Source organism: Cynocephalus volans, chromosome 3 (assembly GCF_027409185.1).
Source record: "Cynocephalus volans isolate mCynVol1 chromosome 3, mCynVol1.pri, whole genome shotgun sequence".
Classification (NCBI taxonomy): domain Eukaryota; kingdom Metazoa; phylum Chordata; class Mammalia; order Dermoptera; family Cynocephalidae; genus Cynocephalus; species Cynocephalus volans.
Window position 1 is genome coordinate 40,103,449 of NC_084462.1, and position 27,259 is coordinate 40,130,707.

Consider the following 27,259-nt stretch of genomic DNA (forward strand, 5'->3'; position numbering starts at 1 on the left):
TTATTCTGTCCTATGGTCTTCTTGTCTGCTCTTAGAAATGTGTTAATGGATCTAAAGAGCTTAGAACAATGCCTCCTTTTTGTTGGCCGCTGACTTTATTTTATTTTACTTGCATTTTAAATTGCATTATTTATTTTACTTGCATTTTAACTATTTAGATATGGAAAATATTAAACATCTGTGAATGTATACAGAATAATATACTAAAACCCATGTACTCAGCTTCCATAATTTTCAAGTTGTAGCCAATTTTTTTAAAAATTTTCATACCCTCACCTAGTGCAACCACAAGTATGAACACTGCTTTTATTAGTATTACTTCTATTCTTATAAGTTCTTTCCTTTATACTTAAAAAAAAAAACAAAAACAAAAAAACTGTATCCAATTCCCCAAAATACAACACTGAAACTGATTGGCATTGCATTCCAGTTTTGCAATCGTTTGAGAGAACTTTCATCTTGGTAGCATTCTCTTCCCTGCTGAAATAGAATCCACTCCTCTGCTCTGTCCTGTCTCCCCACTCCGTGGCTCTCAGGTGCTCTCTGAACTAGGGCCTGCATGGCCGGCTGCTGTCTCATCTTTCTCTGGACTTCTGATTTTATTTCCTCTGCCTATGGCTGAGACTTGAATTCTGACTTCTTTTTCTGCCAGACTTGCTGTTTGAGAGCCCTCAGATCATCCTGTTTTGGAGTTAACTCCAACGCGACAGTTTCAGCTGTGACTTCATTTATTCAGCAGATGTTTGTGGACCACTTATTATGGCCCTGTGCCGTGCATTGGAGAAATGGTGGCAAACAAGACAGACATGATCTCTGCTCCTAAATGGAGCTGAGGGCACACTCAAGTTAGAAGGTAGGAGGGCTGACCCGGTCTAGGCAGCTGGGGTGGGCTTCCTGGAAAAAGCAAAGTGAAGAAAGTATTCTGTGAGCAAAAGCATGGGGGAAATATTTAGAGGTGGGGAGTGGAATGACAAAAGTCAGCCATGGGACTAAATCCAATGTCATTAATACAGCACTTTCCCACAGTATTTTATGAGGGAGCATGATGCGATTGGTAGAGCCGTCTTTATGAAATAAGCTTGAGACGTGCATGCTTCTTTCATATGCTCCAGATGGAACCCACAGTGAATTTTCCAGGCAACTGGAATGGACTTCTCCAAAAACCAACTTTTTGGTTAATTTAGCCATATGTTATGAACAGCTTTCTAACATGAATTGTATGTTTCAGTGGCTCATTAAGCTGAAGTTATGCAACTAAATGCGCCCCTCCCTGATATGAGTATGGAGCGTGGCATAATTAAAAGCACAGTTGACGTGGACGCAGAGTGTACTCTTTTAACCCTGACTTCCCGGGGGCCAGACCAGGCATGTCTCGGACCCTCGTTTCCCTGTCAGTTGTCTGCAGCTGAGCGGTGCAGAGTAGATACATACCAGGTCTGCGCATGTGCACCAGTCAGAAGCACCTTCTCTTACAATAGTAGAACATATCTGCGGTTACTGCTGTTTGAAAATATCCACTGACTCCGGGTGTTCTTTCTGTTTGAGCAACTGAGTAAAGAAAATGGGCATAGGAAACTGGGCCATAGCATGAGGAGGAGACTGAGGAGATGATTAGTCTGTTTTTAGACACAATTTTAATATCAAAGTAGAAATTCCAGGGGAGACAGAGAAGAGAGCTCCACCCACCTGTTTCCTGCTTCTTCCTGTCTGGCATTTCACTCCCCAAAGGACTAGGGCATGTTCAAGAAGTGTCACTGAAGGGAAATGTCTGTGTTTGTGTGATTATGTACTTATTTTTTCATTGGAGATAATTTCGTATTTTATTCTTTTTTTAATAGCTTATTTTTTTAGAGCAGTTTTAGGTTCACAGCAAATTGAGTGGAAAGTACAGAGTGTTAAAAGAAAAACTTTAGACAAAATAAATTTAACAGTTTATTTGAGTGAAAAACAATTCATGAATCAAGCAGCCCTCAAAACTGGAGGATGTTCAGAGAACACTCTGCTCTAGCAGCCTGGACAGTGGGCTTTTACAGTCTGAACATGGAAGCAAAGTAAAGAAATTGCTTGATTGGCTACAGCTAGGTGTCTGCCTTACTTGGGTACGTTCAGTAGGAGGTCCCTAGTTATGTAACCAACTGGGTACTTGGCTATCAGTGACTGGCTGTAGCTCTATTCAAAATTAATCAGTTTCAAGGAATGCCTCTAAGTTAAGTTTTGGTTTGCTTGTGTGAGAGTTCCAGGTAAAGAAACAACCACAAGCTTATTTTGCTTTAAAAAGAGATTACCCATTGTATTAGTCCATTTTCAGTTGCTTACAACAGAATACCTGAAACTGGATTATTTATAAGTAAAACAAATGCATTTTTAAAATTTGGGAAGCTGGCGCCCAGGGATCTGAGGTATGGAGCTGGGGGACTGACCCCCGCTCCTACAACCAGGCACACTGCCAGCACCTTGGGGCCCACTCAGGGACCTGAGGTATGGATCCAGGAACCGGATCCCCTCCACACAACCAGGCACACCACCAGCACCAAGGAGCATGCCAAAAACATCACCTCCATGTGGGTGGCCCACCACAGCCACCACAATAACCACGGCTGCTGTGAAAGTGGCCAGACACCACAACCACCACGCAGATATTCCGCCAGCCACTGGAGTACATTGACACAAGGAGAGTCACCGGTAGAGACCAAAGAGAAGAAGAGGATGTCTCTTTCCACAAAGCCCATTCCAGAGTGACAGAAGAAGCACCTGCTCTATGATAATATTGGGGGACCTGAACACACGTCTCAGCATTGGACAGATCATCTAGGCAACAAATCAAGAGAGTAACCATTACTCTTTCAGAAGGAGAGAAGAAATCTAGGTTTATCAGAGGTGGGAGTGGGGAGGGAGAGGGGGATAGGGAGAGATTGGACAAAGGGCATAAAGAATAAGTACAATTTGTAACAATATGTATGCTAGTAATATTGATTTGATCAACATATGTCAATGTTGAACCCCAAAAATATGTATAATCAATTATGATTCAATAAAAATTAAAAATTAAATTATTTATTTTAAAAATAAATAAATAAAATTTGGGGGGCCGGGAAGTCCAAGGTTCAGAGAACACATCTGGTGAGGGCCTTCTCCTTGATGGTCACTCTGTACAGAGTCCCATTGCAACACAGAACATTACTTGGTGAGAATGTCAAGAGCAAGAGAGCTTACCTGCTCACTTGCTGTCTTATAAAGCCATCAGAATCATACCCATGCAGCCCATCAAACCATGAACCTACTACTCTGTGAGTGGATCAATTCATTCACAAGGGCATAGTCTTTGTGATCCAATAACCTCTTAAAGGTCCCACCTTCCACCACCATATTGGGGGTTAAGTTCCAATGTGAGCTTGCGGGGACATTCCAGCCACATACCCCCTGACCCACACATGCAGAATCTCTCCCAGTATCAACATCCCGTACTACAGTGGTACATTTATTATAATTGATGAACCTGCTTTTACACATTATCACCCAAAGTCCATAGTTTACATTCGGGTTCACTCTTGATGTACATTCTGTGGGTTTGGACAAATGCATCATGACATATATCCACCATTACAGTATCATACAGAGTCATTTCACTGCCTAAACATCCCCTGTGCTCCATCTCTTCACCCCTCACTTCCTCTAATCTCTGACAACCGCTGGTGTCTGTATTGTCTCCGCAGTTCTGCCTTGTCCAGGACATCGTGTGATTGGAATCACATGGTATGCAGCCTCCTCACCCTGGCTTCTTCCACATAGCAGTGTGCACGAAAGGTTTCCCCATGTCTCTTCATGGCTTGATAGCACACATAACATCTCGCCGTCTGGATGTACCTCAGCTTATTTATCTACTCACCTTCTGAAGGACATTTTGTTTGCTTCCAAGTTTTGGAAATTATGAATAAAGTTCTGTAAACATCTCTGTGTTTATCTTACTCTTTTAGAAAGCAAAATCGGAAAATACTTTCAGCTTCTGAATGTGGAAAAATTCTGTAGGAATTATAAAGGGTCTTTCTTTAGAGAAGGATAAAACATACATGATCCAACTCCATTTGACTAAAATATCAAATAGTAATGATATCAAAACTGATAAAACCAATTTCTGGGGATTGAACTGTTGTGCTACCAGATTTATTGTGCTCACCAATTTATGCCACTAGTGCATTATCCCAGTAATTTGGAGCAACGTGCTCACTGAAACCCAGTCGATTATTTCAACTATTGGGGGGGGGGGGGGGGAGGCAACCTTGGACCCAGTCCTAAGTAGATTTTATATTTATGTTTTGCAGGTTTTTTTCTTTGACATTTCGGCAGTTTGACCAAGGTGCTAATAAATTCTTCTCCAGGGAGAAAACACCTCGTGTCTGAGCCTCCACTCTCTGTGGTCCTCCTTGTCCCTTCTTCATCACCTCCATCACTGGCCTACCCATAGGCCCTGTGAGGCTCACTCTGCATCGACCACAGGCTCAGTGCTCTGAGTGATGACAGCAATCCTGTGATTACCCCCATGTTGGAAGCAAGGATACAAAGCTTTAGAAAGCCTAAGTGTCCTGCCCACAGTCACACAGTTAAGAAAGAGCATCATTGGGATTTAACCTAGGCTATCTCTACCCAAGCCCATCCTTACTACCCCTTTGTAGGAACCAAACTTGACCCCAAATCATCTGGTGTGGTTGCTGTTGTGTGTACTCCAGGAAATAAAATTCTCCAATAGACAACTGAACGACAAACTGAGTTTGAATTGAGAGGCTTGCTGAAAGGTAGACATTTCAGAGGTGAACAGGAAGTATGTGAAGCCTTGGAAGAGGACACATGAACATTGTCAAGCAAGGCAGGACAGAGGTCCACAGGAAGGCAGTTGGATAAGGAAGAGAGCTGGCATTAAAGGTGGTGGAAGAAGGGGCCAGGGAGAAGAAAAGAGTAAAATGACATAATGGAAGGCAAGAGCTTTGAGTACGGGGGGTTGTCTCAATCAGTGTGAGTTGCTGTAACAATGTCAGTGGCTGGAAGGCTTAAAGAACAGAAATTTATGTCTCATGATACTGGGTGCTGGGAAGTCTGAGATTAGGGTGCCAGAAATGTCAAGGTCTGGTGAGGGCCCTCTCTCTGGTTTGCAGACAGCTGTCTTCTCACTGTGTGTCATGTGGGGGGAGAGAGAAAAGAAGCAAGCTCTCTCCTGTCCCTTCTCATAAGGGCACTAATCTTATTTGCAAGGGCTCCTCCCTCACGACCTAATCACCTCCCTAAAGCCCTGCCTCCTAATACAACTGCCTTGGGGTTTAGGATTTCAAGATACGAATTTTGGGGGACACAAACATTCAGTCCACACAGAGACCATTAGTATCCTGTGATAGGGAAGGAAAACTAAAGCATTCCTGAGACCTGTGGGAGAATAGGGTGGAAGACAAATGGCACAGGCTGTGCAGCGTGCAGAGGGAAGGAGTGACAGTGCACGTGTGCACAGTAAGGCTGCCAGACCTGACAGTGACGAGGGAGTAACTGGAGCTGTGCTTTGAGGGGGGCCTTGTGTTCTGGGGAGGGTCCAAGCTATGTCCGTGGAAAGGTGCAGATGATTTCAGGAGGCACATGAACGAGTTCTGCCAGGAATGTGAGCGAGATTGGATTAAGGCTACAGGAAGCAGGGGGTTAAAGTCTGAAAGTGGAGGATGGAAATATGACCTAAGTTTAGCTGTGCTTTTTTCCCCAGGTGCCGTAGGTAATGCCCTTGAAGGTAAACTAGGTATCCAATCTGTTGTGTTGTTTTAACTTTAAAAAGAAAAACAACTAAAGAGCACATTCAGTAAACACCTTCTTTTCCACTTTAAATTCAAGTTTCTCTGGTAGCACAACTGATTGTGGCCATAGCCAGTTGACTGCCATGTGCCAGGCATTTACCGCGTCATGCAGTTTTCTCTTCTTTCTCAGTACAGTTGGTGTCAGAGGTGTGACACAGACCAGGCCTTACAGTCCATGCTAGTGTTGCTGGTCCATGGGGCATTCAGTAAACAGATGCATGTATTTGTGATTAGTTGGCACTCTCCAGGTGTCTGTGTGCTGGGCATTGTGCCAACTGCTGAGTCTCCAGAGGAGAATAACAGACGTGGCCTATCTCTACCTGGAGATCATTGTGTAATGAAGGATAAAGCTGTTAACACACACTTGCACACAATTGCAGTTGATGTGAAGCACAGTAAAGGAAAAAAGTGGGTTCTATGAGAAAATACAGGTGGGACTATTTATTTAGTCTTTTCTTAATTATTGAAACATAATTGATTATACATATTCGTGGGGTACAGAGTTGACTGTCATTACTTGAGTACAATATGAGATGATCAAATCAGAATCATTAGCATATTCATCATTACAAAATATAACCATTCTTTTTGTCCATTAACCAATTACTCATTAACCCCCTTAGGTGGAACTTAGTTTAGATAATTTAACCAGGCAAAGCCTCTCAGCAAGTGACATAGGACCTGAAGGATGTGTGTGAGTCCATGAAGGAAAGATTCCAGGCCAAGGAGGAAGAATCCTGGGAGTGGTGAGAGAAGAAAGCTCGTGCAGCAAAGCACAGTGAGTGAGGGAAGGGGTGTGGAAAGGGATGGGGAGTGGGGCAGGGCTAGATCACTTGTGCTTCCTGAGTCATGGAAAGGAGCTCTGTTTTTATTCCATATGTAGTGGGAAGCCACTTTAGAATTTAAGATGAGGGAAGGGCGTGATCCAATTGAGGAGGCCAGGCAGGATCCTAGGTGGAGAGTGGATTGGGGTGGGGATGAAGAATAGAAGGGAGGAGTCGTCTCCACTGCTCCAAGCTGGGTATTGGGGCAGACAAGTAGAATGAACATGAGGAGAAGTGAGCCCAGATGGTCTCCAGCTTACAATAGTTCAACTTCATGATGGTGCAAAAGCGATATGCATCCAGTAGAAACCAGACATCAAATTTTTTATTTTGCTCTTTTCCCAGGCTAGCCGTACGCACTGCAATACTCTCTCATGTTGCTGGGCAGCCCCCAGACAGCCACGCGATCGGGAGGGTAAACAACTGATACTGTACTGTGCAGTGCTCTGCATTCAATGAACACATGAAATATTCAACACTTTACTATAAAATAGGCTTCATATTAGAATGATGCTGTCCAACCGTAGGCTAGTGTACGTGCTCTGAGCATGTTTAAGGGAGGCTAGATGAAGCTATGATGTTTGGTAGGTTAGGTGTATTAAATGCATCTTTGATTTATGGTACTTTCGACATATGATGGCTTTATCAGGACATAACCCCATTGTAAGTCAAGGAGCATTTGTAGACTTGATGCTATTTTGAAGGTAGAAATCCTGTCTTTGAGGTACTGATGGGTTAGGAAAGGAGAAGACAGATTAAGAACAACTTCCAGGATACCAGATTGATCAATTGAGTGAATGATGAACTGTACTAAAATCAGGAAAATTGGAGTGGAAGCCTACTTATTGAGGAGAGCAGGACATGAATTTAGTCTTGTTATGTTTGAGGGTACTCTGAAGTATCCGAAGTGGAGATGTCACATGGATAGTCAGATCTACAAGACTGAGGTAAAGCTCGGGAGAGAGTCAGGGATGGAAGTAAAAATCTAGGAATTATTGGATGGTATTTAAAGACATGGGTGCTGACGTCTTCATCTACAGACGAAGCATAAGCTCAGAGTGGAGTTCTCAGGAAAGGTGCAGTTTACACCCCAAATAGCCATGGAAGGACCAGCAAAGAGGATTGAGAAGGGGCAGCTGAGACATAGTAGAAAAAAACAGGAGAGCAAGGTGTTATGGAGGCAACAGAAGAGAATGTTCAAGGAAAGAATCATCAGAGGCATTGGACACTGCACATAGACCTAATAACATGAAAAATGAAAACATCATGGGATTAGAAACATGGCTGTCCTGTGGATCTTAGCTAGAATAGTTTTGTAGGAATGGCCAAAGCTGAAATCAGTTGGCACCAGGTTGAAGAATGAAGGAGAGATGTTCATGAGAACCTCATTCTAGATTGCCAGACTTAGTGCACTGAGGTGACAGTACTCATGAGTCAATCCCTAAGTACAATCTAAGTCCCCCAAATTTCCACATGGGACTTGACAAATTGATTCTGAGATGCCTACTGAATAGTGAAGGTCTAAGGAGCCAAGACAACAGTGGAAAAAAGAACAAGGAAGGTAGATCATCTGTTAGATACCAATATTTTAAATTAATAATGTGGTATTCTCATATGGGATAGACACAATGGAAGAGACTGGAGAGCCTAGAAGCAGAACTAGGATGTGTAGGAAAGTGTGTACAGTAGAGGCAGGCTTACAGGCTTAGAGGAGCTCTGTTGTGGGGAGGTTGGGAAAGTTAGGGATAAGAAGGCGATGCGGAGGGATGAGTCATCAAGACTATGGGGACACCAGGGTGGGAAATTGTGCCTGGTCAGGCCCTTGTGCTGGAGATGGTGGAGTGATGGACCTCAGACCCGGTGGGGAAAGGGGTCTAGTAGAGGAGAACAAGCACCTGGACCTCGCACCTGCTCTTCAGGCTGCACACGGTGGTGTGACCCTGTCCCACAGCCTGCCATTTCCGGCTCCGTCAGCCTCACCACTCTGATTAGGAGTCAAAATAGGCTTGACAGGAGATCTAAGTGAAGCATTCAGACTCTCCCAAGTATCGTGATGTGATATAGTGAGGCAGGCCAAGTATGTTTTTTCTGTTATTGTCCCTGTTTTCTATCTTGGATTCAGGTAGCTCTTCCTAGGAATTGGTCCAGGGAGGAACAGTCCTCCCATTGCAAACTGTCAACAAAGGGAGCCTTGACATTGGCACATCCCTTCTGGCATTCAGGTCTCTAGAGCAAACTCATGGCTGGTGGTGGCAGTGAGTCATTGCAGCCACCGGGACCCCCAGGTGAAGTTGTCTGATGACTTAGGTGTCCTATATAAGTGGGTTTCTCAAGGGCATGTTTCCTGAGGAATATGTGTTTAGGTTCTGTCTCTCCCTTCTAAAAATATATTAAAGAAGTTTGCTGACAAGATACAATAACGTTTTTACATTTTCTGTTTGAGCAGTCAAGCTTGCATTGACCTTTTCTTTATTTTTTCTTCCTTCCTTTCTTTCTTAGCTACACTTCCAAGTTTTGGATTTTTTATTTTTTTAACTATTGCATTTGTTTCTGTCTTGATACTAAGTGGGAAAAGATGTAAACAATTTTTCACAAAATCTGTGTGTATGTGTGTGTGTTTTGATGTATTCAAGGATCTTTTTTATATTAGGTAATAATGGTCAATACAAGAGTGAAATCCAAGAGACTTCCCTCCTGCTGCTATCAAGAGGTCAGGGGATTTAGGTCACAGCTGTCCAGACAATCAGGCCAGGCGCCCAGAACTTTCTTTCTGACAATGAGGTGGAAGCCCCAGGTCCTTTGCATGTGTTGCCGTCCCTGGAATGTAATCTTATGTTGTCCAGGCCTCTGTTTTGCCATCTGTGAGAGCCGAGAGTAGACGAGGTGGTGCTGGAGTCCTTTTAACATCCTGCAGCCCTAATGAGGCCCCTCAGCAGCCCAGTGCTGGCAGCTGTTGCTGCAGCCCTAACAAGCTTTTAATCCTGTGGAATCAGGAGTGGGACCTGGCAAAGGAGGATTTTCACCTTTTACTCCCCATAATTCATGCTTTCATTTCTACACAGATCGTGTGTGATTTAGTTGATTTTTTAAAAAAATAACAACAAGGAATAACAACAAAGAAAGAATTCTGGGAAGACCGTAATTCTCTATAGCAGGTTTCACTCTCTGGTCTCCTCCTGGGCCCTGGGCGGTGGCAGCTCTGCTGGCCCTGGTTACTCCCCTGGGCCGCAGCTTTTCCCTGCATGCCATTGGCCTTCAGGCTGGCCTCCTCAGGCCTCTTTCTCTCATGGTCCTCATCTCCCTAACACGGCTACTGCTCCACGCAAGCTGTCACTCCATGCACTGTAGCTGTGCTTGCAGCCAGCATGCATGCAGCCGCACACTGCACACATGCGGTTTCCAGCCAGGGAGAGCTTCTGGAGACAACCAGTGGGCACCAAGTCCTACTCTGTGCAGAGCTGCCCGTTTTCAGAGATATCCATGAATATCTACCTAGAGGCCTTGTGTGTAATTGCCACCAAATACACTCTTGCGGGGGCCCGGACAGCCTGGTTTTCTCAGGGTGGGAGCTGAGATGGTTTCAGAAACATCACAGCTGCTCCTAAGGTGAGAAGGGACTGAGAGGGCTGTGTGCCACCCTCCCCGTGTAAGTCAGGCCCACCCCCACACACTCTCTCAGTTCCCGCCATGGCTTTGGGTGAACTGCTTTCTTCCTACCATTGACCTCAGAGGGTGCCCAGGGCCTCATTCTCCCTGTACATCTGGCTCGATGTCCAGAGTCTGTGCAAGAGATGATGAGGGTGTGCTGCAGGCTGAGCCCAGCCACTGTGACCAGGTGGCACGTCCTTGGTGACCTTCCTTCTCTATGGTTTAATGAACAGATCTTGCCTCTTCTCCCTCCATTCATTCACTCAGCCCATCAGTCACAGATTTTTATCGAGTCTTACTTTGAGTCCGAAGCTATACTAGGTGTGGGGGATTCAATGAAAGAGATACAGTCCCTGACCCCAGAAAGCCCGGGCTCAACGCAAAGGCTGATTTGTAGACCATTTGCTTTACATTTGTTAACATAGCCAAGCTATGGGCAGCAGGGTCACTTGGCTTCTCTGTGGATATGCTGTCATGATTTTTCAGTGGCTTCCATCAATTTAAAGTAACATTTTACTTTTATGGTCAGAAAAAGGAAACCAAGTAATGATCACATTGATTTAGAAATCGTTACAGTATTTTGTGTTAGACAAAATCCTTAATATCTTTCACAAATGATGCTTTAAGAAATGAGTGGTAAGGATTTTTTCCTTTATTTTCAACTTTTATTCTTTAAAAATACTTTAAAAGCCTAATTATGGGTGCAGATTGTGCTGTGAGGCAGAGACGGGAGCTGTGAGGTGTGAGAAAGGGACCTGAATGTTTTGATGAGGAGTTCTGCGAGGCCTCACCAAGCGGTGGTTTTGTGGAAGACTTGGAGGAGATAAGTGAGACACACGTAGATTATTATTATTTGTGTCTCATCCCCCCACTACCACGTGGGCAGCATCTGTGTGTCATCACAACCTCAGAACACAGCACACTGCAGAGCTCCATAGGAAGGACTCTGAACAAGATCGTGGGATGGAAATAGCAACGTACTCTTCAAGAAGGGGTCACTTTGGAGTTTAGGAAAAGAATGAAATGCTCAGATATGAAGCAGAGGGATGTACTGAATAGTCACTTGCCTTAATAAATTTCATTTATTTCTTCAACATGTTTTTACCTAGTAGCTGTTACATGCCCCAAACTGTGCCAGGTCTTCTCTTTGTGACAGACATGACGGGCAAGTCTGGGAACTTAAATTCTCCAGAGGATGCCCCCTACTTGCGCAGGTCAGCTGGATGGGTAGACAGATGGATAGACGGATGTATAAAGTTGTTATAGGTAATGGTAGTGCTACAATGGAAGTGATTGGTACTGCAATAAAATAATGGGGAGGGTGAACTAGGCAGGAGAAGCAAAGAAGGCCTCTCAGCAGTGCTGAAATTGAAGCAGATACTTGAAATAAAATTAGGAGGATGGGAAGCACTGTGGAAGCTCTTCCAGACAAAGTCCATCCCAAGTGCAGGAAGGGGCAGGAGGGCAGCCGGGAGTTCCAGTCAAGATGGTGGAATAGACAGTCCCCAGCGTCACTCTCTCCCACAAATCAACCAATTTACAACTATAAAAATGTAACATCAGCCAAGCTGGGGCCATTGGAGCTCAGGTTAAGAGAAGGAGAGTACAGAGGAGTTCATGAAGGAGGGAGAAACCACAATGAGAGAAAGAAATAACTGCTCTGAGCATTTCGGGCCATGGCTGCTTTAATGCTGGAGTTGCTCAGCACATGGAGCAGGAGCTGGCAGAAGCCACAGCTGTGCCCTTCAGATGGAGTTACTTGGAGGCGGCAGGGGAGAAGAGGACCTTGGTGTCCCCCAGGGCAGGAAGACCAATAATGGGTTCCTGTGGACCCACGCAGGAGCAAGGAGCCAGAACAGTTGAAAAAGGGGAGACATTCAGAGGCTGGTGAGTCATTGCAAGGGACCGGCACAGGGCCCGTCCCATGGCAAGTGTTTGGAACACAGGTGGTGGGGGAGACAGGCCCACCGGGAGAACACTGGGACACAGCAAGGACAGCTGATCTGCCCCCCAATCAGTGCAGGACCACTCAGAGGAGACTGGTCAGGAATGCAGAATTGCATGAGGTGCAGTTAGATGAAAAAACTCAGGCCCAGATCAGAGTTTCTACACAACCCAGGTGCACTGAGTATCTGGAGAGCTGGAAATACCTATAAGATCAATCATTAAAGGGCCGAGCCCGTGGCGCACTTGGTAGAGTGCTGCGCTGGCAGCGCGGCGACGCTCCCGCCGCGGGTTCGGATCCTATATAGGACTGACCGGTGCACTCACTGGCTGAGTGCCAGTCACGAAAAAACGACAAAAAAAAAAAAAAAAAAAAAAAAAAGATCAATCATTAAACCCTGAGCTGCACAAAAAGCCTTCCTTAGGGAAACAGCAGCAAAGCAATTTAACTCAACCACACAGCTCAAGTACTGGTTCCCACAGGAAGTTCCCCTGTGTTAGAAGTAAGCAAAGGACAACAAATTAGTTCTAGCCCAGACACACCACCAGTGCCTTGGGGCCTGCAAGGGGACATGAGGCATGGAGAAGGGGACCAGACCCCCCCTACCACAACCAGGCACACTGCTCCAGTATCTTGGGACCTTCCTGGGGACCCAAGTCATGGAGATATGGACTGGACCCCCATCCCACAACCAGATACACCATGCCAGCACCTCAGGGCCCACCCAGGGACCTGGGGCATGGGTCCAGGGACCAGACCCCCATCCCACAACCAGGCACAATGCCCCAGAACCTCAGGTCCCACCCAGGGACCCAAAGCATGGAGCTAGGGATCGGAAACCCCTCCCACAACCAGGCACACTGAGCCAGCACCACGGGGCCTGCCTGGGGACCTGGGGTATGAAGGAGGGGAAGGATCCACCCTCCCACAATTAGGCACACCATGCCAGTGCCTGGGGGCCTGCTCAGGGACCTGAGGCTTTGAGCTGGGTACCAGATCCCCCCCCACAACCAGGCACACCATGCCAGAACCTCAGGTCCTGCCTAGGGACCTGAGGCATGGAGAAGGGGACTGGACCAGCCCACCTGGGGACATGAGGCATGGAGACGGGAACCAGACTCCACTCCCACAACCAGGCACACCATGCCAATTCCTTGGGGCCCACCTGGGGACCCAAGTCATGGAGAAGAGGACCAGACCCTCATCCCACAACCAGACACTCTGTCCCTGACTGGGGACCCTAGGCAAGGATCTGGACACTGGACCCCCCTCCCACAACCAGACACACTGCCCCAGTGCCTCAAGGCCTGCCTGGGGACCAAGGTATGGAGCCAGGGACCAGACATTTCCCACAACCAGGCACACTGCCACCACCAAGGAATATGCTAAAAACATCACCTCCATATGGGTCGCCCACCACAGCCACCACAATAACCATGGCTGCTGCGAAAGCAGCTAGCAACCACCACACAGATGGTCTGCCAGCCACTGGAGTGCATTGACACGAGGAGAGTCACCAGCAGAGATATGGAAAAGAAGAGGATGTCTCTCTCCACAAAGCCCATTTCAGAGTGACAGAAGAAGCATCTGCTCTATGATAATATTGGGGGACCTGATCACACCTCCTAGCATTGGACAGATCATCTAGGCAACAAATCAACAGAGTAACCATTATTCTTTCAGAAGGAGAGAAGAAATCTAGGGTAATTAGAGGGGGGAGGGGGAGGGAATGGGGGAAGGGGAGGGAATGGGGGAAAGGGAGAGATTGGACACGGGGCAAAAAGAATAATTATGATTTGTAGCCATATATATGCTAGTAATATTGATTTGATTTATGTCAAAGTTGAACCCCCAAAATATGTATAATCAATTTTGTTTCAATAATTTTTTTTTTTTTTTAAAAAGAAAGAGGGCAGCTGGCAAGTGCTTAGCCTGCAGCACTGGCCTAGGGCAGCCACACACCAGGTGGATCTGGGGAGGTGGCCGTGGCCAGGTGGTGCAGGAGGGATGGATGCTCAGAAAGAAGTTTGCATTTTGTTCTGTTGCAGCGGGATTGTACAGATGGGTTTCAGGCAGAGAATGACCTGATATGACCCTGAGGTGCTGATTTATGTCTTTTAAAGATCCTTCTGGCTGTGTTGAGAAGGGATTGGAGGAAGGGGCAGACTGAGGTTTGCTGATGTTAGTGAAAAACACTCAACTTGAGTGAAGCAATCGATAGTGTACTAGCATATGTCCAGCTAAATGCCAGTGAGGCTGTTTTTCACAAATATTCATGGACAGAAGTTGGATTGGAGAAGTCCTTTACTAGCCTATTTATTAACTTTACATAGGACTCTTTTATGGTCCATTTTTATTGCCCATCATTTTTATTGAAGAATAACATACATACAGAAAAACACACAAATCAAAGTGAACAGCTTTATGAATTATAAAAATTTTAATTTGCCTTTGTAATCACTACTCAGCTTAAAAAATAAGACATGATCTGCAGCCGTTCTGCCCCTTGGGCTCTCCCCACCCTGCCTCCTCTCCTCCATTTGCTCCTTCCACTGCTATGATCTCTGGCCTGGAGAGTATTTTTGTCTATTTTCAAACTTAATTTGATGAATGAAATTAAATAATATATTTGCTGTGTGTACCAAAAGGTCATTTGTTCATACTATGCTACAAAAATACTGTCTATCCATGTCTGATTGCACCCAGTTCATTCACTGTCCCAGTTATCCAGCTGATCCACTGGTCATTGTTTGACTCACTTCTAGTTCTTAGCTGTATGAGTAATGCTTCTGTGACAGTGCTTCATATCTTGGGTGCACGTGTGTGCGCATTTTGGTTGCATATGTGCCCAGTGCTGAAATCACTGGGTCATGAGTCCATGTAGGATCGGCTTTGGTGGACCCTACCAAGCAGTTTTTCCACATTGTCTTAACGATTATACTCTCACCAGCCCTGTGGGAGGGCTCTTCACATTTTTGCCAACACTTGCTATTTTCAGTGTTTTAAATTTGAGACATTCTGGTGGTAATCTCCATGTAATTTTAATTTCATTTCACTAATGACATTTCACTGATTTTTTGCCACTCAGGGGTCCTCTTGTGAACTGTGTGTTCCAGTATCTTTTCATTTTTCTGTTAGATTAATAGTCTTTCTTATTAACTTCTTCTGTATATGTTTTGGATACCAGACCTTTCTTGAGTCTACAGATTGCAATAATCTTTTCTCTCTGTGTGGCCTGCTTCTTCACCATCTTTCTGATGTTTTCTAGTGAAAATAATTTCTTCATGTGTTCACTTTATCATTTTTAATAGTAATTTTGGCACCCTGTTTCAGAAATCTTTGTCCATCCTAAATTCATGAGGACATTCCTCTATGTTACTTTCGAGAGGCTTTGTTGTCTTACCCTTCACATTCAGAAATACCATCAACTTGATTTCTATGTATGCTGCGAAGTAGTAATCAAGATACATTATCTCATCTGGCTGTCCCATGGACTCAGCACATTTACTGCAGAAATAAATCCTTTCTCGGATACTCTGCAACGTCATTTTTTGCAAAATGTGACCTCCTTTATAAAGCCACTTGCAGCAGGATGTCCGTATTGAAGCTGTGGCACAGGTGTGGAAGCGTAACAGGTGCTGAAGTCCAGAGTGAGGTCCCAGGCCAGAGCAGCCCAGTTAGAAAGGAATGAGCTGGAATCACTTTCCTGAATGTTGAATGCCTCAGGCTAATCAGGGATGCAAAGGAGGAGTTAAGTGTGGGGAAGAGAAAGGATTCTGTGAAGAGAAATTTTTTGAAAAAGCTATTAGAATGCCAGTGTCAGCTCCTTCTGTTGTAAAGGGTGCCTACCACTCACCTGGAGCCTTTAGGCTGAGCTTCAACAGGCATACTGAAAGTTAAGGTTCAGACTCTTGGATGGGAGCATCTGAGCATCTAGAGGGTGAGAAAAGGCACCAGGCCACATTTCTCAAAGTTTTCAGAGCAGGGTGCGTGAGTATGTCCCACAGACCTGAGGGGCAGAGGGACTCCAGCAGCAAGAAGCCAGAGGTGGAAATTAAATTCTTAAGCCAGCTGAAATTGCTGAAAGTAACTGTTAAGAGCAGGTATGCTTCACTTGGGAAAGGGATATTGCAGGTAGTTACCCCAACATACGAATCTCTACAGAAGCCATGAAAATGCCCATGAGGGGAGTCAGTCCCCACCACCTGCATAAGGCAGGGTGTGGAGCAGTACCCTTGGGTCACACTGCCTTCCCCCTGTCCCCACACTGCCACCCCCAGCCTCACTTAGAAGAAGCTGGTGCCAGGCACAGCCCCTGCATGCCAGAAACAGTCCTTCTGAGTTCCCCTACTGAATGCATCTCAAAGAGGTTAGAGGGAGACAAAAATAAGTTGCATTTTGATTACATCCCTCCAAGTCCTGTCATTCAGTTTCCCTTTATTTGAGCAGATGACTCCTAATTCTCAGCACCACCCTACATAGAGACGTCTGGTTGCTCAGGGCCCGTCGCACCTGTGTGAAGGAAGCCCGCTAGCTCCGACTGTCCCATGCCCAGTGCACAGCTGTGCTCTCTTATTGCTGCACCATGTAGTGCTCAAGCAATCCTTGCAGAGGATACAGACAAACACCGAGTCACAACAACCATCTGCTGAAGGAGGCAGGAAGAATCCCCTTTCAGACCACTGTCCTGAAGTGGTCACACAGGACAAGCTTTTACACACAGGAAGAGCCACTTACATGATGCAGTTGATGCGTCTGAATCTGAAATGACACAAACATAAAACGCATCCCTTCTCCTTTATTTAAGTTATTGTAAATGTGCATTGTTCTCATATGTTCTTTGAACCTCAGTGCAAACCGTCGAATCAGCTCTCCAACATAAAACCAGTGGAGTTTTGCAAAATATCGAGGTCTAAGAGATGTTAGAGAGGTAAAGCTTTTCTCATTCTTGGGTTTGTGTTTTTTCCCCATTTTTCAGGACTCTGTAGGTATTACAAATATAATTGCACAATTTAGAATTTCTTCTCCCTAGAGAGTCAGGTGACTTCAAAGTGATTTATAGCACATGATGTTTGCAGAATTATGGAGAGTGGCAATAAGAAGTAAGGTAAGGTAAGGTGAGAGAGACGGAGAAAGAAAGGAAGGAAAACAATTTTGAGCAGAGGAATTAGGACCAGGTCATGCTGTCTAAAGCTTAAGGAAAAAGATGTTTAGACACAGCACATTGTATCAAGAGGCACTGCACTGCTTGCTATATGAAACAAGCTCCTGGGAGATGGGCTGAAACAGGCAGTGTAGACAAGTCAGGACATCACCCTGGTCTATACCCTGAAGGAGTAACTGAGAGCCTGCAGCCCCTTTCACATGCATTTAAGTCACAGCCTTTGTCATCTCTCACACCCTGTCCACTGACCTGTTTCCCATTACTGGTTTGGGAAATCAAGCTTTCATAAGTGCACGTATCAGCCAGGTGACAACATTAAGCATAAGGCTTTTTTCATCACTACTCATTCTGATTCTTTCATGTCAACACTCCACCCACTGTGGGACCTGTCCTGAACCATAAACAGAATGGAAAAAAATACTCAGTATCCCCAAACTCTGGCGCATACACACCATAATCCCACATTGCTATTGATGCCAGTCAGTCTTCTCTGCAGACAGGGAGAGACTTGGCCCTGCTGGGCTTTGTTCATTAGGATGAGCTGCTGATTTTCTTTGCATACTGTGGGGAACAACCCGAGAGAGTTGGCTCACTTTCTCTATCAGTGTTCTAAAGGATGCCTTTTAACTCAGGAGTTGATGAAACAACAAAAAATGTCTTATTGCAAAGAATGGAATTACGTTATAGAAAGGGAGGCTAAGTTTGTGAGGTTTAGTCATAATCTCAAGAAGTTGCTCTAAAATATAGGGTATTAATAGAGAATTTGAGGTATAGTGAGGCCAATGGATCAGGAGACAACTGTCATTGAAAAGATAGTTTGTTGCTCACAGTTCCCAAGAGGAGGGGGCATACCATGTCATGGGAGCCACATGGGGAAACACCAGTGTTGGTCAAGAGGTTGGGGGAGAACTGGGTAAAGGCCTTTACTGTGGTTTCTGTAGGAAAGGGTGACTGAGGCAGGGCAAGCAGGCTTGGGATTGGCTGGTTTGAATAGTTTCAGTGATCTGGGACATAGGACTAACCCTGGTTGTCTGGTACGTGGCTCTAGAGTGATCAGGGCAAGTGGATAGTGGCCCAGAGTGTGAGAGCTCAATAGTGGAGGTGGCTGGAGGTGTAGACTCTGGGTTGGTTGGTTTGCACCTGACAGCCACCCTCCAGGGAGAGTTGTTTACTCTCCCTAGGAATTGGGTAACTCTGGGAGGGACAGTCCCTCCAGCAGATGTCAGAGCATCAGAACGCAGAAAACACAAGACATGGGTAATACACAAGCAGAGCTCCAGCATAGTGCCAGCTCATTTTGGAGTGGGTGGAAGTGCAGAGCTGACCAGGCGTGTGGTCCCACATTCACTGCCATCTTTCCTTCCTTAAGCACCTCTGCCCTGCTCACCACACCCTCCTGAATTGAGGTGTGGGTTACCCCTTGAGCCTCTTCTATGTCTCATGCCTCTCCACAGGTGTTCCTGGCTATTTTAACCCTTTCTCTCCTCATTAACCTGCCAAGTCCAGTTGTGCATTGATACCCTTGCCCTTGTTCTCAGTTCCTGGCACAGCTCTGCTATGGGACACTCACTTAATGCACACTGTGGAACTCATGAGTTGGGCACTGGTTCACATGGTGACTTGGGGCCACCAAGAACAGCCTGTCCCCTCCCCTTAGCTGTCCTGGAGGGCACGTGTTGTAACTGCAAAGACTTCTCCATTTCAGCCCCAATTGGCTGAACTTCAGATGTAAGTGCTTCAAGCATGTAGGGCTAGCTTTCTCTGTCCATACTGGTTAATGCTCCAGTACAGACAGTGCTGAAAGGTTAGATCAAATCCCTTCCCAATGTTTTGTGAAGTCTCATGGTCTTTCCCTGTTCTGCAGTTGGCGAGCAAGGCTCAGTGTATGGGCCACCTCAACTTTGGTCCTTTGTTGGTGTGCATCTCTGCAGAATTCTTTTCTGGTATACTTCAAACCTCCCCCTGGCTGCAGGGCCTGGGGTATTGCTCTTTAACCATTTAATGTCCCGTTTACATACTGACGACAGTAGCAGTGATAATGCTGAACATAAAAACATTTATTTATATATTTATATATAGACTCTTTGAGGAAATATCACTTCATGTCTTTTGTCCATGCCCAAATTGGATTGTTTGTCTGTTAGTGCTGAATTTTGAGAGCCTTTTACATATTGTAGGTATGAGTCCTTTGTCACATATGTAGTTTACAAATATTTTCTCCCAGTCTGTAGCTGGTCTTTTCACTTTATGATTGTTACGTCTTCTTGCTGGATAAATCCCTTATAATTATGTAATTACCTTCTTTGTCTCTTTCTATAGTTTTCAAATTAAAGTCTATTTTGTCTGATATAAAAATAGCTACTCCTGCTCATTTTTGGTTTCTATTTGTGTGGTATATCTTTCTCCATCCCTTCACTATTAGTCTGTTTGAGTCTATATAGGTGAGTTGAGTTTCTTGTAGGCAGCAAATAGTAACGTCTAGTTTTTTAATCCATTCAGCCAGTCTATGTCTTTTGAGTGGGGAATTCAATCCACTTACAGTGTTGTTATTGAAAGGCATTGTCTTATTCCTGGCATTATATTGATTTTCATATGGTTGTTCTAAATATCTTTTATTTCATTTTATCCCTTTTAATGTTTGTCTTTCATGTTAGTTGGTTTTTTTGAGGTGGTAATATATACTTTCTTTCTCTTTCTCATTTGCATATCTTCTCTACCAGTGGGTTTTGTTCTTTCTTATGTATTCATGTTGTTATCATTTTTGTGATTCCACTTTGGATACTATACAAATGCATGGAGATTAAACAACATGCTCCTGAATGGCCTATGAGTCAATGAAGAAATTAAATAGGAGATCAAAAAATTTCTTGAAACTAATGAAAATAAAGACACATCATACCAAAACCTATGGGATACTGAAAAAGCAGTACAAAGAGGGAATTTTATTGTAATAAATACTTCCACCAAAAGAATTAGAAACATTTCAAATAAGCAACCTAACATTACACCTCAAAAAAACTAGAAAAACAAGAACAATCCAATCCCAAAATTAGTAGATGGAAAGAAATAAAGATCAGATCAGAACTAAATGAAAAAGATTCCAAAAAAGTGATACAAAAGATCAGCGAAAAACAAAAGTTGGGTTTTTTTGAGATAACAAACAAAATAGACAAACCGTTAGATAGGTTAACTAAAAATGAGAGAAGACACAAATAACAAAAATCAGAAATGAAAAATGAAACATCACAACTGATACCACAGAAATAGGAAGAATCATTAGAGACTCTTATGAACAGTATACTCCAACAAATTTGAAAACCTGAAGGAAGTGGATAAAATTTTGCACACATACAAACTACCAAGACTGAATCAAGAAGAAATAGAAAACCTGAACAGACCAGTAATGAACAACGAGACGAAAGCAGTAGTCGGCAGTCTCCCAACAAAGAAAAAGCCCAGGACTGATGGCTTTTCCGCTGAATTCTACCAAACCTTTTAAGAGGAATTAATTCCAATCCTTTTCAAGTTATTGAAAAAAAATTAAATAAAGACCATTCTTCCAAATTCATTCTATGAAGCCAGCATCACACTGATACCAAAATCAGACAAAGATGCAACAAAAAAGAGAACTACAGGCCAATATCCTTGATAAACATTGATGCAAAAATCCTCAACAAAATAATAGCAAACAGAATACAGCAGCACATCAAAAAAATTATACATCATGACTAAGTGGGATTCATCTCAGGGATGTAAGGATGGTGCAATATACAAAAATCAATAAATGTAATACCCCATATTCAACAAAATCAAGGACAAAAACCATATGATTATCTAAATAGAGGCAGAAAAAGCATTTGACAAAATTCAACATCTCTTCATGATAAAGACTCTCAGAAAATTAGGTATAGAAAGAAAGTATCTCAACACAATAAAAGCCATTTATGACAAACCGACTGCCAATATCATTCTGAATGGGGAAGAATTGAAAGGTTTTTCTTTAAGAACAGGAACATGACAAGGATGCCCACTCTCACTACTCCTATCTAGCATAGCATTGGAAGAATTAGTCAGAACAATCAGACAAGAGAAAGAAATAAAGGGTATCAAAATTGAAAAAGATGAAGTCAAATTGAACCTGTTTGCAGATGGAATGATCTTATATATAGAAAAACCTAAAGACTCTACCAAAAAACTCATAGAGCTGATAAACAAATTCAGGATTCAAAATCAATGTACAAAATTCAGCAGTGTTTTTATACTCCAACAACAAGCTAGCAGAAAAAGAAATCAAGAAAGCAAGGCTACTTATAATAGCTACCCCCCCAAAAAAAAGAAGAAAAGAAACCAGAGATTAAATTTAACAAGGGAAGTGAAAGATCTCTACAATTAGAACTACAAATCACTGCTGAAAGAAATTAAAGAGGGTATGAAAAGATGGAAAGACATTCCATGCTCTTGGACTGGAAGAATTAACATTGTGAAAATGTCCATGCTACCCAAAGTAATCTACAGATTCAATGCAATCCCTATCAAAGTACCAATGATAATTTTCACAGAAACAGAAAAATTCATGTGGAACAACAAAAGACTCCAAATAGCCAAAGCAATCCTGAGCGAAAAAATAAAACTGGAGGCATTACATCACCTGACTTCAAACTATACTACAAAGCTATAGTAACCAAAACAGCATGGTACTGGCATAAAAACAGACACACTAACCAATGAAATAGAGAACCCAGAAATCAGCCCATGTACTTACAGACAGCTGTTCTTCGACAAAGGCACCAAATTGGGGAAAGGACAGCCTCTTCAGTAAATGGTATTGGGAGAGCTGTATATCCATGCATGGAAGAATGAAACTCAACCTGTAGTTCTCACCATATACCAAAATCAACTCAAAATGGATTAAGGACTTAAACAGAAGACCTGAAGCTATAAAACTCCTAGAAGAAAACATAGGGGAAACAATTCATGATATAAGACTGGGCAAAGACTTTATGAATAAGACCTCAAACACACAGGCAACAAAGAAAAAAATAAATGGGATTATGTGAAACTAAAAAGTTCTGCAAAGCAAAGGAAACAATCAATAGAGCAATAAGACAAGAAGTGATTCCAACACGGTATTAATATCCAGAATATACAAGGAACTCAAACAACTTCACAGTAAGAAAACAAAGAATCTGATCTAAAAATGAGCAAAAGTGCTGATCAGACAGTTCTCAAAGGAAGACATACAAATGGTCAACAAACACATGAAAAAATACTCAACATGACTAAGCATCAAAAAAATGCAGAAGAAAACTACATCAAGATATCATGTGACTCCAGTTAGACTGGCTGTTATCAAAATGACAGAGAATAACAAATGCTGGTGAGGATGTGGAGAAAGGGGCACCCCTCCCACGCTGTTGGTGGGACTGTTAATTAGTACAGCCATTATGAAAAACAGTATGGAGATTTCTTAAACAACTACAGATAGAACTGTCATGTGATACAGCAATCCCACTGCTGGGTATATTCTCAAAGGAATGGAAATCATCATGTCAAAGGGATACGTGCTCTCCATGTTCATCACAGCTCTGTTTACAGTAGTCAAGGTATGGAACCAATCAAAATGTCCATCGATGGATGACTGGGTAAGGAAAATGTGGTATATATACAACAATAGTATATTATTCAGCCATAAAAAGAATGAAATTCTGCCATTTGCAGCAACATGGATGAGCTCTGAGAAAATTATGTTAAGTGAAATAAGCCAGTCACAGAAGGAGAAATACCACGTCTTCACTCATAAGTGGGAGCTAAAAAATAAAGAAAGAAGAAAGAAAGAAACAAACAGATAAACAAGATCCTCAATAATACATTGAACTGTCAAAAGGAGAGAACAGAAATGTTACTAGAACTGGGGAAGCGGGGAGGGGAGTTAGTGAGAAATTGGTTAAGGGCCACAAAGAATGACTACATTTTATAATGATGACTATACTAATTATCCTGATTTGATCATCACATATTGTACACAGGTATTGATATTTAACTCTTTACTCCACAAATATATATAATCAATTATGTTTCAATAAATAAATAAATACTCATACACGATGTCAGGAAGCATATCAGTTAATGTTTTGCTACACACACACACACACACACACACACACACAAGTTGTACAGGTTTGTGTTTTACATATAAATCTATGACCCATCTTGCTGTAATTTTTTGTGTAAAATTTTTATTGCAGCTCTGTTTACAGTAGCCAAGAGTTGGAACCAACCTAAATGTCCATCATCGGACTACTGGATAAGGACAATGTGATATATTTCTACAATGGAATACTACTCAGCCATAAAAAGAATGAAATTCTGCCATTTGCAGCAACATGGATGGACTTAGAGAAAATTATGTTAAGTGAAATAAGCCAGTCACAGAAAGAGAAATACTGCATGTCCTCACTTATATCTGGGTGTTAATAATAAATAAATAAACGAACAAATAATTAATAAAAGATACAACAATCACAATAATATTTTGAACTTTTTAAGAGAAGAGAACAGGACTGAGGTTGAAGGGGGTAGAAAAGATGGAAAGGGAGGGGGAAAGGGGAGGAATTGTTAAAGGGTCATAAAAATCGATTACATTGTATAATGAATATACTAATTATCCTGATTTGAGCATCAAAAAATAATGTGAGTTTTAAGGTTGATTTTGTTATTGTTTTGCTAATGGATATCCATTTTGCAAATGGATTATCCATTTGTTAAAAAGTCTGTCCTTCCTGCACTGAACTACTTTTTCACCTTTATCAAAAATCAGTTGACCAGTACTTACGTCAGCAGCACATATACTAAAATTAGAAAGCTACAGAGAAAATTATCATGGCCCCTATGCAAGGATGACAAGCAAATTTGTGAAATGTTTTATATTTTTTAATGCCGCTGAATTGAACGCTAAATAATAGTTAAAATGACAAATTTTATGTTATATTGATTTTCCCACAAATTTGAAACACTGTATAATAAGCTGTAGCTATATAATTATACTTATGTAGCTGTAGCTTTCTATATAAGCCTTAAAATCAGATAGAGTGATTAATCCCACATTATTTTTATTTCGCAAAATTGTTTTAGGTCTTCTAGTTTCTTTGTGTTTCCATATCACTTACAGAATACACTTTATATTTACAAAAATCTTGCTGGGATTTTGATAGGAATTGTCTTAAACCTATAAATCATTTGGAGTAGAATTGGCAACTATTTTATGTTGAGCCTTCCATTCCGTGAACACAGTATGTCTCTCCATTTATTTAGATCTTCTTTTATTTCTTCCCATTAGTGTTTTATAGTTTAAGCATACAAGTTCTGTATATTCTGTTAGATTTATACCTAAGAATTTCATTTGGATACTGAGTGATTATAAGTGGTATTGTATTTTTAATTTCATTGTCCATGTGTTCATTGCAGGTACAATCAGCCCTCCATATCTGTGGGTTCCACATCACTGGATTCAGCCAACCACAGGTTAAAAATATATGGACAGCATCAGATAAATGGATACAGAAAATGTGGTATATCTACACAATGGAATACCACTCTGCTATAAAAAAGAATGAAATACTACCATTTGCAACAACATGGATGGACTTAGAGAAAATTATATTAAGTGAAACAAGTCAGGCACAGAAAGAAAAATACCACATGTTCTCACTTATTTGTGGGAGCTAAAAATAAATAAATAAATAAACATACAAACAAAGGGTGGGGGTGGGGGGAAGAAGACACAACAATCACAATTCCTTGAACTTTTTAAGGCAAGTGAACAGATACGATGTGAGGGGGAGGGGATAGAGGGAGGGGGAAGAGGAATGGGTAAAAGGTCATGAAAATCAACTACAACATATATAGAGAAGTTAAAATTAAAATAAATAAATAAATAAATAAATAGAAATATTTGGACAAAAAATCGCATCTGTACTGAACATGTACAGACTTTTTTTCCTGTTATTATTCCCTTAACAATGCAGTATAACTGTTTACATAGCATTTACAATGTATGAGGTGTTACAAGTATTCTAGAGTTTATTTAATGTATACAGGGAGATGTGCATAACTGGTATGCAAATACTACATCATTTTATATAAGGACTTGAACACCTGTGGATTTTGGTATCTGCAGGAGGTCCTGGAATCAATTCCCCACAGATAACAAGGGTCGACTATATATAGAAATTCGGTTTATTTTTGTATGTTAATCCTATATCCTGTGAACTTGCTGAACTCACCTATTAGTTCTAAGAATCTTTTGTAGATTCTTTGGGATTTCCTATGTAGAATATCATGTCATCTGCAAATACGGACAGTTTTATTTCTTCCTTTCCAATTTGTATGCCTTTTATTTTATTTTCTTGCCTTTTTGCTTATTGCTCTGGCTAGTACTTCTGGTAGTATGTCAAATAAATGTGGTAAGAGCAAATACCCATGCATTGTCCCCAGTCACACGGGAAGAGCAATCAGTCTTCACCATTAACCGTGATGTTAGCTGTCATATTTTTGTCGATTTCTGTATCAAGCTGAGAAAATTCTCTTCCATCTCTGGTATTTTGAAATGTATTTGATCATGAATGTTAGGAATGATCATGTGATTTCTATTATTTAGCCTGTTAATAATGTGGATTATATCAATAAATTTTTCAGTGTTAAACCAGCCTTACAGCTGCATCACTAGAATAAATTCTGCTCAGTCATTATATAAATATTGTTATAATATTATATCATGTATTATGTATATAATTTTATATATGTAAGTATATATAAAATATATTTTTACACCATTACCAAGTAAGATTTATATTATTTTTTTTATTTTTTATCTATATAAATAATATTTGTGTTTATATTCATGAGGGATGTATTATTTACTTTTTTATACTGTACTTGTCAGATTTTGTTGGTAAGGTAATACTAGCCTCATCAAATTAGTTGAAAAGTGTTACTTCCAGTCCCATTTCCTGGAAGAGATTGTATAGAATTGGTATTAATTCTTTTTTAAAAATGCGGTAAAATTTCTCAAAATTCTTCAGAAACAATCTAGGTCTGGAGATTTCTCTTTGGGAAGTTTTCAAATTACAAATTCAGTTTCTTTAATAGCTACAAGGATATTGAAGTTATCTATTTATATGAGTGAGTTATAGTTTGTGCTTTACAATGAATTATTACATTTCACTTAAGTGACAAAATTGATGTGTATAGACTTGTTTGTAATATTTTCTTATTACCTTTTTGGTGTCTGAGAGTCTGTAGTGATAACCTGTTTCATTCTTGTTATAGGTCATTAGTATCTTCTCTTTTTTTTTTTCTTAATCTTTCTGGAGATTTGTCAATTTTATTGATGATTTTAAAGAGCCATCTTTTTGTTACATTGATGTTCTCTATCGTTTTTCTGTTTCCAATTTCATTAGTTTCTGCTCTTATCTTGATTATTTTCTTACTTTTGCTGGCTTCAGGTATATTTTGCAAGTTTCTTTTTTAAAAAAACTATTGAGGTATAAATGACATTTAAAATCTGTACATTTTAGTATGTATGACTTATAAGTTTGAAGATAAGTACATATCCATGAAACCGTAACCACAATATATGCTATAAATATATCTATCACCTCCGAAAGTTTCTTCCAGTCCTCTTTATTTATTATTATCATTTACTTTTGTAATAAGAACAATTAACATAAGTTCTATCCACTTGGCAAATTTTTAAGTATACAGTACAGTGCTATTAACTATAGGCATTATGCTGTACAGTAGATATCTAGGACTTATTCATCTTGCGTAACTGTAACTTTGTACCCTGTGACTA

The 27,259-nt window shown here is 41.8% G+C and overlaps 1 non-coding gene across 1 annotated transcript; it reads left to right on the forward strand.

Annotated features, from left to right (window-relative positions):
• Positions 1–24,230: 24,230 nt before the first annotated feature.
• Positions 24,231–24,337, forward strand: LOC134374184 (U6 spliceosomal RNA). Its single transcript, XR_010023059.1, has one exon. It is a non-coding gene; the product is annotated as a U6 spliceosomal RNA (small nuclear RNA).
• The last annotated feature ends 2,922 nt before the right edge of the window (positions 24,338–27,259 follow it).